This window comes from Protopterus annectens, chromosome 9.part0 (assembly GCF_019279795.1).
Source record: "Protopterus annectens isolate FY-2018-M chromosome 9.part0, PAN1.0, whole genome shotgun sequence".
Lineage (NCBI taxonomy): Eukaryota > Metazoa > Chordata > Ceratodontiformes > Protopteridae > Protopterus > Protopterus annectens.
In genome coordinates this window covers 718,964,514-718,979,088 of record NC_056743.1, presented here as the reverse complement: position 1 = coordinate 718,979,088, position 14,575 = coordinate 718,964,514, and the positions used below count along the sequence as shown (strand labels likewise).

General features: G+C 42.2%; 1 protein-coding gene across 1 annotated transcript in view; it reads left to right on the top strand.

The window, feature by feature from the left end:
• Window positions 1–14,575, top strand: part of LOC122810579 (1-aminocyclopropane-1-carboxylate synthase-like protein 1) — a 790,733-nt gene that overhangs the window by 584,817 nt on the left and 191,341 nt on the right. The window lies entirely within an intron of this gene.

Genomic DNA, 14,575 nt, shown 5'->3' with positions numbered 1-14,575 from the left:
GGGGTGGAGGAGACGTAGTAGGACACAGCAGGTGGTTGAAACCAGGGATGAATAGAAGCAAATACGTTAGTTTGTGTGATAGAAAGCTGTTGTTCCTGTATCAGTCTAGCTAAGAGGGAGCTCAATTTATCATTAAAAGGTAATAGGATGAGAATTTCTGAAGCTGACACACATCCTTTTTCAGTGGTCATAATATTTTTTTTCTTGACTACTAAATTTCCTTGAGTGGCCTGTAGCCAACCTGTGTGAATTTTATACTCTAAAGCACAAAAATATTTTTGTTGTTCTAATTTTGCATAGCAGTTGAGATAGATAACTAGATAAGACAGACAGATTTGTTATGCAGAAAAGAGAATGTTCTTAAAAATGCATTTTATTTTTCTTGATTTTTTTAATAATGTTTTAAGTACAATGAAGAAAAAAGCAGTTCTGAGTCAGAGCCACAGATGACTGGAAGTCCTCATGTAGCTATGGTAGCAAAATAACCTTTGTACTTATCTGATGACTGTACCCTCCAGTTTGCTGTCACCCATTTGGTGGGTGGCCGGCCACATTGACAGTAATGGTGAATGAATGGGCTGAGACTTATTGGATGGAGGGGACTGGTGATCAGCAGGTGGGAATTCAGAATGCAGAGGGGCGGAAGGTTCATCTTAATAGGTTCATAGGTAGATACTAGGCTATTGGCCCTAGGGCCTATATAAGCCTAGCCAAAAAGTTGCCCTGGCTTTTGCCACCCAAGAAGATTATTTTCCTGTGCCCCTGTCCAGCAGAGCCACAGAAGTGATCCCCGGGGTGAATTTCCTGTTTCCCATCCAATCATCAAGATTTTTCTTGAAGAGTGCTAATGAGGAGCTTTGTTTGATATAGATAGGTAGTGTGTTCCAGAGTATGGGAAGTCTGTGGGACAGGAATTTATCCCTCCAGCATGTTCTGTTTATTGTGGTGACAAGGTTTAGGTCCCTAGAGTGTGTAGCTCGGAGGGATTGGGAATTCTTTAAGTGGCGCATGTCCAACAGCTCTGGGTTTGACATAGCTTTGTATGTTAGGCAGAGATTGCCTCTGAGTAGGCGATATGCAACGGAGTAAAACTGGAGTGTTTTGAGACTGTCTGCTTAGTGCATCTGTTTGAGGCCAGTAATCCTATTTGTGACGTATTTCTGCGGCCTTTCCAGTTGTAGATGTCTTGTGAAGTACATACCAAAAGGGCATTGTACTCTATAATGGGTCTAATGAGTGATGAGTAGAGGGAAACAATGACCTCTTTTTTTCTGGATGAGAAACCTTTTGTGATGAGGTGTGCCACATAGAAGGATTTCCTGACCACTGTGGTGATGTGATTATCAAAGGAGAGACTACTGTCCATCTGTGTCCCAAGGTCTCTTATCACACTTTTGGTGTTAAGTAGACTACCGCCTATGTGATAGTTCATGAGTACAGAGTTTTTACCAAAAGGGGTGACAGTGCAGTTTTTTGCATTGAACTTGAGGCCATGGTCATCTGTCTCAGTGAGGCCCTTTTGTAGGATGTCCACATTGTTAGGAGTTTTGATTATGGCTCCTAGTTTGCAGTCATCTGCAAACTTCATTAGCCAAAGGCCTTCTGTGTTAGCCTGTACTTTAGAGAAGTAGATACCAAACAGGAGAGGACCCAGGGCTGAACATTGTGGTACTCCACTTGTCACTAGTCTGAAGTCGGATTTGGAGTCTGCTACATTCACAGTGTGGGTTCTGTCAGTGAGCCAGTTGGCAACCCGTCTTGTGACATAAGGATTTATACCTAGTTTAGTGAGTTTGTCTATAATTCCAGAGTGGGGGATGGTGTTGAAAGCCTTGGCGAGATCTAGATGGGCTGTGTGAACCACCTTACCCTCATCTATGGCTTTGGTGACTGCTTCAAAGAAGTCTATCAGGTTTAGGAGACATGATCTGCTTTTAAAAAACCCAAACTGGGTGGGGTCCAGAGTTTGGAGATTACCAATGTCTTTGTTTATAAGTTCTATGATGATACGTTCCTTGGCCTTGCAGACCAGGCTAATTAATGGGGAGGTAGTTCCCGGGGTCCATGGTGGATCCCCTTTTGTGGAGTGGGATAACCGTCGCTGTGCGCCATTCAGTGGGCACAAAGCCTGAGGTGAGGCTATGATTGAATATGGTACTTAGGTGGGGTGCTAGTTCATTCTGTAGGTCATGTAGAACGCAGCCTGGGATGTTGTCAGGTCCCATGGATGCTGTGTTTTTGGCTTTGGAGAGTGTGGTTTTTACCTGTGCAGCTGTGATTACAAGATCTTTGCATTCTTGAGGTATAGAGATGGGCTCTTTAGGGGGTGAGAGGGGGGTAAAGTTAGCACTGAACCTATCTGCCAGGATGTTAGCAATATCAGTTGGTTCTGTATATTTAGTGCCATTGTGCTGTAACTCATAGCAGATTTGAGTGTTGCCATTGAGATTCTTGACATAGCTATAGAATGCCTTGTGGTTGTCTTTAGAAACAGTGGTGATTTTGTTTTTGTAAGTAGCTTTGGAGCATTTTATGAGGGATCTCAGCTTCTTACTCAGGCTGACCAGGGAGTTCCTCCAATTGTGGGATTTTACTCTTTTTTGCAGCAGTTTCTTTCTTCTGTTGCAGAATTTGTTTTTGGTAGGGGACCACCAGATTGGCTTCCTTTTTTTGGAGGATAGCATCTTGGTTCTGTTAGGGATAGCACGATCCATGCACTTGTGTAAGTGCTTATAAAGTGCATTTGTGTAGGATTCAGCAGTTGTACCTCTATTGTCCATCTGCATGGGTGTTGTGAAGTTTGCCACTTTTTTCTTAAGAAGCGTGAAGTTGGCTTTGGAGAATTTTTTTACTGTGGTTTCCCTAATGGGGGGTGGGGGCGGGATGTGGATGTCTAGGGTGATTAGCTTGTGGTCAGATCTGACCAGTGAGGAATTGACCTCTGGTGTGGAACACCGGTCGCCCATGTTGGTAATGACCAGGTCTAGGATATTGCTGCCCCTGGTGGGGGTATGGATAAGTTGATCCAAGGAATTGGAATTTATGAATTCCAGAAAACGTTGAGCAGAAGACTTGGTACATGAGTAGTTTTCCCAGTTAATGGTGGGGTAGTTGAAGTCACCCATTATTAGGGTGTTACGTTGTAGTCTAATATTTTCCAGTGTATCAAGAAATGAGGAGTGGGAATCCTGGGGCATGGTGGGGGATCTGTAGCAAGCTACAATTTGGATTGCGGTCTTGCCCAGAGTTAGTTGCACTTGGATAATCTAGGATGCATTATGCTGAGCAACTAGCCAGGAGGTGTGGATATCCTTAATGAGTATGGACACGCGTGTTTCAGTCCAGGTTAGGTGGCAGAAAGGTGTGGTATGAATTATAGCCTGGTAATGCCTTGAACCAGGTCTCTGTCACTGCACAGATGTCGATGTTCTCCATTTTAAGAAGTGCCTCAAGTAAGTGCATTTTGAGGTTTAAACTTCTAGCATTGAGTAGCATTACCCTCAGATTTTGCTTGCTTGTACCTGTTACGGTTGTGAATTTGTCATTTAAACCTTACCTAAAAAAGGCACTATAGGGGTGGCAACAGCCTTAGCCAGTATCCAGAATCCCAAGGGCAACAGGTGCAGGCCATCTGTGGCAAAGCATCGTGGTCTGTCGATCATGTCAACCCAGGCAGACAGATACTGGATCCCCTTAGGATTACACCAGAAGCTTAGACAATTGTTGAAGTCATTCATTTTGTCCTTGTACTGTGGTATCATTCTGAGTGATGGCAGGATGCTACTCAAAGCTAGGGTCATACCTGCCTGGGCTGCACGATCGAAGAACTCCCCCATGTCTGTTTTCATGTAGTCCAGGGAGGTACGTCTCAGGTCATTCACGCCAACATGGACAATGTCATAGTCATATTTGTACTTGTTGTGGAGTGACCTGAGTGTGTGCATTATGTGGCGGATCCTGGCACCCGACAGGAACTGAGAGTAACTTTCTCCTTGTTTAGCCTGGTGAGTGGAACATCAGTGTTGGGTACGTTGTTATGCCTTATGGGCTGTGGTTGGGTGGCACACTGAGTTTGTGGGTATGTGTCATTTGGGTTGTGTTGGGGGGGGGGGTGGAGGTTTCTTGCGTTTCTTCTTTGGAGGTCTCTGTTGCTTGGGCAGATTTTTATTGAGAGCCTCAGTGAATGTAGGTGTGTGTTTTGTGTTTCTATTTGTGTGTTTTGGTGGTGTAGGTTTTGAGGGACTATGTGATGAGTGTGGTGTGGTGCAAGTGTTTACCCTCTCCTCTTGACTGTCTAGTCCAGTCTTGGGTGAAGAGAGCTTTGCTTCCAGTTTGGCTATATAAGTGCATCTCTCACGGGTTGTAGTGTTGGATGGTAGGAGGAGAGGGTTGTCTGTGTACTTGAGGCAATTGCTGCATTGCCCTAAGATGCCCCGATTCATCAGGTAGACAGGAGAAAACATCGGGAGCTGACCCATAGGCATGCCTTGATAGGTACTTATTTATTGAGTACTAAAAACTGTTTTCCTCTAGACAAGTGAGGAAAGTTGAGTGCTGTAGTAATTTGTAGCTTATTTAATGCTTACAATGAGTTCTGAACAAGTGCTGAGCTCAAAGAAACAGATTTGAGCGCTAAAACTAAAAAAACTGGCTAGTTTTAAGGGAAAATTTGAAGAGCAGACTTTATGGCGCCAGGAATATTTTAACCCTAGCTAAGCGGCGATGCATAAAGTGTATTATTTTTTTTTTTTTAATATAACAGTAGCAAATGAGCAAACTGATTTAAGCAAATTACCAATTCACCAATAAAAAGCTAAAAACTGAGCCCCATTCCAGCAGTCTTCAATCAGACAAGTTCTAACTGCACACTCTTGCCACTAGGGTGCAGGGGAACCTGCTATAGAAAAAGATGGCCTGGATTAGTGCTCAAGTTATACAGACAAAGCTAGATTCAGCAGGTTTCATAGTTTAGTACTAGGCTATCTGCCCTGGGGCATTTGCAAGCCTAGCCCTAGAGATGTGGCTTTTGCCACCCCATGTAGTGGTACTAAGGTGTACAGAATAAATTTAGAATACTGTGCCTTTGTCTGGTAGTGACACATTGAAGACCCCCTTACTTATTAAAATTAGTTTACTGTGCCTCTGTCAAGTAGCGACACAGGGGTGACCCCCGGGGTAAACCTACGATCTCCCATCCACTCGTCAAGATTTCTCTTGAAGAGAGTCAGTGAGGGGCTCTGCCTAACATGAACTGGGATTCTGTTCCAGAGTAATGGAAGCCTCTGAGTTATGAATCTGTCCCTCCAGCATGTTCTATTCATGTTTGTACTGAGGTTTAAATCTTTGGCGCTCGTGGTTCTTATGGATTTGGATTTTTTGAGGTGGAGCATGTCCATCAATTCCTGGTTGGACATGGCCTTGTACGTCAGGCACAGATCACCTCTGAGCAGGCAGTATGCTACTGAATAGAGCTGGAGTTTCTTTAGCCTGGTAGCATATGACATATGTTGGAGACCCTTGATCCTCTTGGTGAGGTACTTCTGGGGTCTCTCCAGCTGTTGTAAGTGCCGGGTGAGGTATATACCAAATGGGGCATTGTACTCAACCATGGGCCTGATAAGGGAGGAGTACAGGGGCACGATGACCTCCATTGATCTGGATGTGAACCCCTTCATGATAAGGTGGGCAAGGTAGGAACTCTTTCTAACCACTTTGGCAACGTGGGTGTCAAATGAGAGGTCACTATCAACTTGGGTCCCCAGGTCTCTGATTACTTTTTCCGTACTCAGTGGGTTACTATCTATGTGATAATTTGTGGGTAGTTTGTTTTTCCCAAAGGGGATGACTATACATTTCTTGGCATTCAGTTTAAGGCCATGATTCCGGCACCAGTTGTCCGTTTCGGTGAGGCCTTTCTGTAGGATATATGTGTCAGCTGGTGTATCGACTATGGCGCCTAGTTTGCAGTCATTTGCGAACTTTGTCAGCCACAACCCTCCCATGTTTGCTTTCACATCTGAGAAGTAAATGCCGAACAAGAGGGGTCCCAGGACAGAGCCCTGTGGGACACCACTTGTGACTGGCTTTGAGTCTGACATGGCTCCCGCAATTTTGACTTTATGGGGTTTTTTTTTTAGCCAGTTTGCAACCCATCTTGTGACATATGGATTTACATTTAAGCTGTTTAGCTTATCTATGATCCCTGAGTGGGGTATTGTGTCGAAGGCTTTAGCCAAGTCCAGGTAGGCTATATGGACTGCCTTGCCCTCATCAGTGGCTCTAGTGACTGTTTTGAAAAAGTCAACCAGGTTCAAAAGGCAGGATCTGCCCTTTACAAAGCCGAACTGGGTGGGATCAAGTGTCTGTAGGTCCCCAATGTCGTTGTTTATGAGTTCCATAATAATTCTTTCCATAGCTTTGCAGACCAGGCTGGTTAAGCTTATGGGGCGGTAGTTCCCAGGGTCTGTAGTGGAGCCTCCCTTGTGGAGTGGGACCACTGTTGCTGTACGCCAGTGTTCAGGTACATATCCTGTAGTAAGGCTAAGGTTAAATAACATTTTTATATGCGGGTTTAGCTCCACTTGGAGTTCACGTATCATGCAGCCGGGGATACCATCAGGTCCCATAGATGCTGTGTTTTTTGCTTTGCTGAGGGCGGTTCTCACCTGGACATCAGAGATGACAGGGAGGTTACATTCAGCTGGGATGAGTATTTCTTCTTTTGGAGGTGAGGGAGGGGAGAAATTTGCACTGAACCTGTCTGCCAGAATGTTGGCAATATCTGTGGGTTCGGTAATTTTTTGTCGTTGTGTACTAATTCTGAGCATATCTGAGGGTTTCCGCCCAGGTTTCTAACATAACTGAAGAATGCCTTGTGGTTATCTTTAGTGTCCTTGGCGATTTTTCTCTCAAAGTTGGCCTTGGATGTTTTTATGAGAGAACGTAGCTTTCTACTAGTGCTGATCAGAGATGCCTTCCCTTTATGGGATTTTGCTCTGTCTTGCAGTAGCTTCCTTCTTTTGTTATACAATTTGTTTATGGCTGGGGTCCACCAGACAGGACGCTTTCCTTTGGTGGAGATGGTCTTGGTTTTATTTGGGATTGCACGATCCATGCATTCTTGGAGATGTCCGTAGAAAGCACTTGTGTAGGATTCAGCATTGTGGGATGTGGTTTCCATTGGCCCTGTGGGCTTAAATGATACCATCTCAGTCTTAAGAAGTGTAAAGTCGGCTTTTGAGAACTTTCTCACTGTAGTCTTTTGTGCTGGGGGTGGAGGTGGTAAATGTATATCCAGGGTGATTAGTTTGTGGTCAGATCTCACCAGTGAGGGGAATACTTCCGGTGTGGAGCATTTTGTTTGTGATGATCAGGTCTGGTATATTATCCCCCCTTGTGGGAGAGGTGACTAGCTGCTCCATTGCATTTGAGTTTATGAATTCCAGGAACCTTTGGGCTAGGGTGTTAGGGCTAGAATAGTGCACCCAGTCTATGTTAGGGTAGTTGAATTCTCCCAATATGATGGTATTTGGTGAGACATTCATATCTTCCAATGTCTTCAGGAAGGCTGAGTGGGGTTCTTGAGATTGGGAGGGTGGTCTGTAACATGCAACCAGTTGTATAGCAGCTTTGCCTATGGTTAGCTGCACCTGGATGGTCTCCGATGCTTCATGAGTTGCCACTAACCTGGAGGTGTGGGTATCCTTGATGAATATGGACACTCCCCCTCCCTTTGTGGTTCGGCCCGGGTTTTGGGGCCGAAAAGCATGATATGAGGTAAAGCCTGGTAGCGCTGGGGTGCTCTCAGGAGCCTTGAACCAGGTCTCGGTCTGAATTATTCTTGTGCTACAGCAAATAAGTCGTACCAATTTCAGAAAGAAACAGTTCAAATAAGCAGGCACAATAAGCCTTTAACCAGAAACTCCCAACTCGGAAGGGCAGAATCTGATGTTTGTCAGTTATCTCAAATAAACTGTAGGAACACATTTTGTCCAGTAATATTTTCATACTTGTAGTATATTCGTTACACTCTACTGGGTTTTTCTGTCTTCCTGCGTTATTCTTTCCCTTAAGATGTTTCTGTGCCCTTCTCCTGTGTTCCAGAGCTCCACAAGGCCTCCTCTGTTGCTTATTGGCTGTTCTAATACTCTACCCTTGCTCCTTTGGAAAAGTCAGTTGTCACCTGTCATTCTATATATTTCTTAACCAACATTAGAAAAAGTGACCTTGTTTGCTGAATTTAATTTAAAAAACGTTTGCATATTAAGTTATTTTGCAGTGAAGCTTATGAACTTTCTAAAGTGTTGGAGTAAAGTAGGCAATGGAGAATGAAGGTGCTAAGATCATTGGAAGGAGGGGAGTCATGATCTAAAGCTCAGAATCCTAAAACAGCCAGTAGCCCCTCACCTGACATCCTAAATAATCTAGCAGGAGCATAAGGCACCAAAACACTTTTAGGTAAGCAGAACCAAAGTAATACAGAGCCCGATAAGCGAATATAAATGTCTTGAACATAATCCTAGCGGTGACAGGCTAGTTGTGTAGGTCCCACAGCAAATGTGTAATACAACAAAAATGGTAATTCCTTGTTGCAGTTTTGGTATGGAATCTTTCACTATTTGCAGCCATGCCAGATCAACATCTGAGACCCCCTGGTAAAGTGTATTTCACTAATAGGACCTATACAATACCAGTCATGAATCATTCTTGGTATGTCCAAAAACAGAATAAAATTTTGGTTTATGGGAAGTGTTCATAAGGTGAAGCTAAGAAGTCTTAAAAACACCTCCATGTTGTAATTTGGAGATTCATAATTGTGAGCCCTGAAATTACAGAAGCTAAAGAAGGCAGGTAAGTGCCATCAACTGCTATTCTCCTTAAAGTTATTTTTGTGGGGGCAGTCCCCTATACCTCTCTGGGAGCTGCAACCCATGTCCTTCTTCTTATATGTATAGATTGCCACACCTCAAAAAGGAATACTATGAGAGAAAGCTGCCTCTGACTTAGTATACGCCAGTCTCCATTTTCAGATGTACAGCGCCATTATTCCAACACTTGCACTTAATAAGTCTCGGAATGTAATACTGTTACAGTTAACAGCTGATACCTGTTCCTTCAGTGACACCCTTTCATCAGTAATAATGCACACCATTAGCAACCAGATCAGAGACTCAAGAATCAAATTCTAGTGATGCAGTGGACATACCCGTTGTCATTGGTCAAGCTGGTCTTTGCCAAGTTTAGCTTAAGGTGGATAAATGGCAAGCACTGCTTAGCTGTGGGAAACTCCAACACATATTACAAAGAGTAGAAGCAGTAAAGCTGAAAAGCATCAACATATGAATGAGAACCTGTACCACTTCCCTCATATGATTTATCTCATGGGCAGCATATACACTATAAAAAAGCAGTGGTAGCCATAGTTGGCTTTAGGTACCAGTGAACCCTGCAGTCACTGGGGCCCTCAGCCACAGAAGTTATGTTATATTGATATTTTGTAACATGTCTGTTAAACCAACTAAAGCTAGTACAACAACCTTGTGCACTTTATAAACCAGGTGGTTAATAATAACGGTTATTTATACCTCCTTTAAAATTTAAAGATAGCTTTGGTTATAGTAACAGTGTTTGATCAAGTAACAGGTTTCACAATTCCATTAAATATTTTACCACATAATGGCCCCTGGCTTAGTTAAAAACCTGCTAGTGGACATTCTGTTCACTAAAACTAACAATATAGCCAGCTGTGGAGGTACCTGCAATATCCATGGCTGCAGGGTTGCCCCCTTATTCATCCTTGACTGTGTGGGGGCCCCATAAGAGTTGCTGTTGGTTAAGGAAAAATGAGGAGAAAACAATTATTTATTTTCCTGATTACACTGTTTAACAGGGCTGTGATATGACCCTGTTAGGATATATCTGATAATAAATATGAACAGGGTAAGCACTAGAGAGATCAGCAGCCCAGAGTGACTGATCGCAGTGCATTCCTTAGATATTAAGAAGCACTAATGCTTCATATCTTCAGGGATGTTTTCGTTTTCAGGAAGTTTTATAAATACTGTCAGAACTTTGAATACTGTAATTTCAACTTCAGCAAAATTCAGCACAATGCGAAAAAATAATAGCAGAATAAAGGTTCAAAATCAGGATCATGATTTAAATGTTATTCCAATTCACTTATAAAAGTTAATAGACTTAACACCCCCTCCCTCTTAGAGTAAGAAATCTGGACAAAGCCATGAAAAAAGTGGTACAAATCGTGACAATTTTTAAATATTGCTCTTACAAACTTAAAGTTGATGGAATAACAGGTTTTGTATTAGCATTACTTTTTCTGAAGGGTATGAAGTCTGAAACTCAAATGTCTGTCATTATTTTCTAACTTCATTATTTAATGATTTGCCACTAATTTGCCAGAAAGCCACAATTTTATGAAAAATGGACCAAAAATATAAGGCAAAAATCTGGACATTCTGCGAAAATCTGTACAGCTGAGATGTATGGTTAACACCTTTTGCATTAACATGCATTTTTTGGACAGTAAGTATAAAACTCTGATGTCTGGATTTATTGACCATCTGTAATCCTGAATGATTTACCAGCAAATCTGACTTTACAAAGCACAGAACAAAATTATGAGTAAAATCAGGAAAGTTCTGTGAAAACAAGGACAATGACAGGTATGCATTACATCTCAATGAGGTAAGTAAAAGTGAATTAGCACTGCTGCTGTTAGACAACTGTTAAATAGCAGTCACTGATCTGGTGTGACAGTACCAGTGTTGCACGGTGTATTGATATTTATTGAAATAAGTATAAAACTAGTATTGCTATGGCTTATGCTGTATATGTGTGTGTGTGTGTAAAATACCACTGATTTTTATTTGTGCACATACTGAATAATGACAGGGCACATACATTATTCTTCTGGGTATCAGTAAGAAATGCAGTTAACAAATATTTATATTTAAAAAGTAATGCATAAAATATATCACAGCACATTCATACACTTAGACCTTCTCGGAGTGGGAGAGTTTGGCATAATGATTAAGGGCTTTATGTCACAGATACAAGGTACAGGGTTTGATTCTGACTTCTGATAATTGGTTGGGGTTGTAATAGTCTGTAGACTGATAGCCTAGTATGAACCTATGTGTCAGGTCATGCTGGAGAGATCAATACATCTCCCAGAGACTGCCACTTCTCTGGAACAAGCTTCAAGTTCATGTGAAACAGAGCCTCTCCCTGACCCTCTTCAAATGCACCCTAGATCAATGGATGGTTGGCTCTAAATTCACTCCTGGGGTGGAACCCATGTCCCTTCTGGACAGAGGAAGTCAGTATTAACTACCATAGACCCTTACCTCTGTGAACTTGACTCACCTAACCACTGAAATTGGGACAACTCTGGATAAATATGGCTAGGGTTGTGAGGACTGTAGGGCCGTTAGCCTAGTAACCTTCTATGAACCTATGAGGTCTATGTTTAATCATGGAATGACACTTTCATCGAATGGCCATTCATCAAACACTAAGCATTGAAACTTCTTGTAATCGAAAGGCCATATCATTGTAAAGATTTACATCGAACGATGATCGTTGGCCAAAATAAAGGAAGCAATATGTAGTTCTTGTGTATCAGTAACCTAGGTGTAAGTAAACGTGCCCTTTCCCCACTGTAGTTCGCTCTCGGATTCGGTATATATAATTAGCGGGGGGGGGGGGGGCACAATCCCCCACATAAGGAGTGCCTGGTGATCACCGTATACTCCTTTTGTGGAGGGCTGCACCTCCCAGTCTCCCCGCTAATTATATATACCAACTCTAAGATCGCACTATAGTGGGGAAAGGACAGGTTTCCTTATAGCTAAGTTACCAATAAGTACTAAGTACTGCTTCATTTATGTTGGCCAGCTATCATCATTTGATGTAAATCTTTATAATGATATGGCCTTTCGATTAAAGGAAGTTTTGATGATTAGAGTTCAGTGAATGGTCGTTCGATTAAACGTAGACCCAAACCTATGACTCTGGTGACCCCTACTGCACACACTGTATAAATGGATACAAGGAGCTCCTTTAATCATCCTGGACTGTGTGGAAGCCCCACGAAAACTTGTGCTGGTTGTAGAAAAACGCATTAATTTCCGGATTATGCTGATTAACCAGAACAGGGCTGTGATTAGGATAAATCTGATAATGGCCGCTGCTCTCAACTGCACCCATTCTAAAACAAACCCTGCTCAGATGTGCGTGTACAGAAAGCTGATGTATTTTATGTAGGAGGCTGGGGATTGTGTGGCTATTACTTCAATTTCATCACATTCAAACCTTAGTGGTTTGCACAGGAGGTCATTATAGTTTTGTTTGGTCTGACGACAGTGTGGTCATTGTTTCTTTTTCTTTTCTCACAGACCTCAAAGGTTTACAAAGAAGGTTACTATAAGTTGTGTAATGGCAGTGTACTGTCTAGAAGCTACAAAGTAGATTACTGTAGTCGTTATTTTTTTACTTTCCTCTCACTCACTCATCAGGCACATATAGGTGGCCGACTTTAGGGGTGAGGAGTGAGGTGGCATGCTATGTATATGTATGTCAGCAGTCACTTGAAATACAATTTGGCCATTTGAACCTGTGTTTTCATCCCAATCTAACACCAGAGGGATGCATAGGCAGTGACTGGCTTTTTGAGAGGTTGAGAGATGGGCAGTATTCCCAGATAGGACCAGTGTGTCCTCACAACAGTCGTCATGTTAGTTTACTGTGAGCTAGTTTTTTCAGCTTTTGAACATTACCTTGAGCACAACTTATGTCTTCTATGAAAGAAAAAAATCTAAGAGTGAAATTCAATTCTTACTCATGATTTTTTGTTTAGGCCACGATTGGATTAAAAGGTTGTAGAATGCATCCTAGAGCATCTATAATCCCTATGGCTTCTGGGAGCACCAGCTTAATTGAGTTATTTCATAAATGGCTATTAATGTGCTGTCTTGGTTAGAAAATGTGTTGAAAGGATGCAAGGAAAAGTAAAGCTGAACAGCAGCAATGAATTTCTTTCATTGATCATAATTTCTGTTCAAGCCATCATTGGATGAAAAGGTTGTGTAAAAAGAAAAAAAATGTAAAATGCTCTTTAGAGCATATAGAAAGTTATGACTTCTTGAAAAAGCTGAAGAGTAAGGCAAAATGTGGAAAAAGGAATTAAAAAGTAATGTGCATGGTATGGGGAGACAAAGGTGGGGGGATACAGAGGGGAAGACTGGAGGGTGTGTGTGTATGTGGTGGGATTTGAAACTGTAGGCAGTGCCTTGAGTGCCATTTCACCTTAGCCCAGACCAGTACACAGAGTTATTATAATGCATCATTGTTGCAACTAATTGCCAGTAGCTGTGAATGTCCCTTTGTGAGATTGGCCAGCATAGTGTGGTACACAGGCCAGTTGTACTGTAACAGCATTGTAGATACAGGTCAGTCTGTGTGCACTACTCTTAAAAGTTTGTAGCAGTAACTAAAAGGTTGGTTAGCAGAGGTGGCAGTGACAAGGTGATGCTTAGACTGCAAGTTCAAGTTCCTAGGGAGCCCCTGACATGTCATTTGCTGGGGGCCTCCTAAATGCTAACACCAGCCCTGGTGGTTGCAAGTTTGACCTTGTAGCATCTCACAGTGCAGAAGAATTATTATTTCCTGATACTGTCTTTTCTGAAAGCCCAAGAAGAAAGAAACAAATCAGTCAAGCATGGAGGCCATAATAATCTCCTCTAAGGCATTTGATCAGGATGCAGTGAAAAAATGGTGCCATAAAGTCACCTAGTGATGAAGATTATCTAAGATTAAGTATAATATCTTTTGATAAGAAAGTCACTCACTGCCTTACTAAGAGCATTCTCAGTATTTTACCATGATCTAAAGCTTGACTGACAAAGTCTAGTAGGTTATGATATGCAAGGAAAGAATATATCTTTGTGTAAATCACTTTCTCGTTGTAAAAAGAAGATTTGCATTTGAGATAAGTGGTAATTCTAAAGGAGGTTTGTGTTCAGGGATTGTTTTTGAGAATGCGGATAAGAAAGGCATGGGACCTTTTTGGCTAGGCTTATATAGGCCCCAGGGCCGATAGCCTATTACCTACCTATAAGGCCTCTTTTTGCACAGATGAAAAAAAAAACTCTCTCTCTCTTAAAGTGGATCAGACAATCTGGTGAATAACTGGTTCCAATGAATCAAGGCAAAAATTAAGTAACATGGTCAGTCCAGGATTCACTCCACAAAAAGAGTGATGCAAAGAAGAAAACATTTATAACTTTATTATCATTGACATAGCAAAATTCCACCCAACAAAAAATGGGCATGTCCAAATGCAGTCCCTCACAGCACAGTATGGACACTGATAGAGCCTGATGTTGACACTGTTTATACAAAAAAATGTGTAAAGCTTTCTTACATTGGGAGAGTAAAAAGGCTGTACAAGTAGAAAAGCAAGCTGGGCTACACAGTCTGTTTTCACAAAGAGCTCAGCCGGGCAGTTTGGTTTGGCAATGTTCACTAGACTGAAACGTTACCTTTTTTCTGGAAA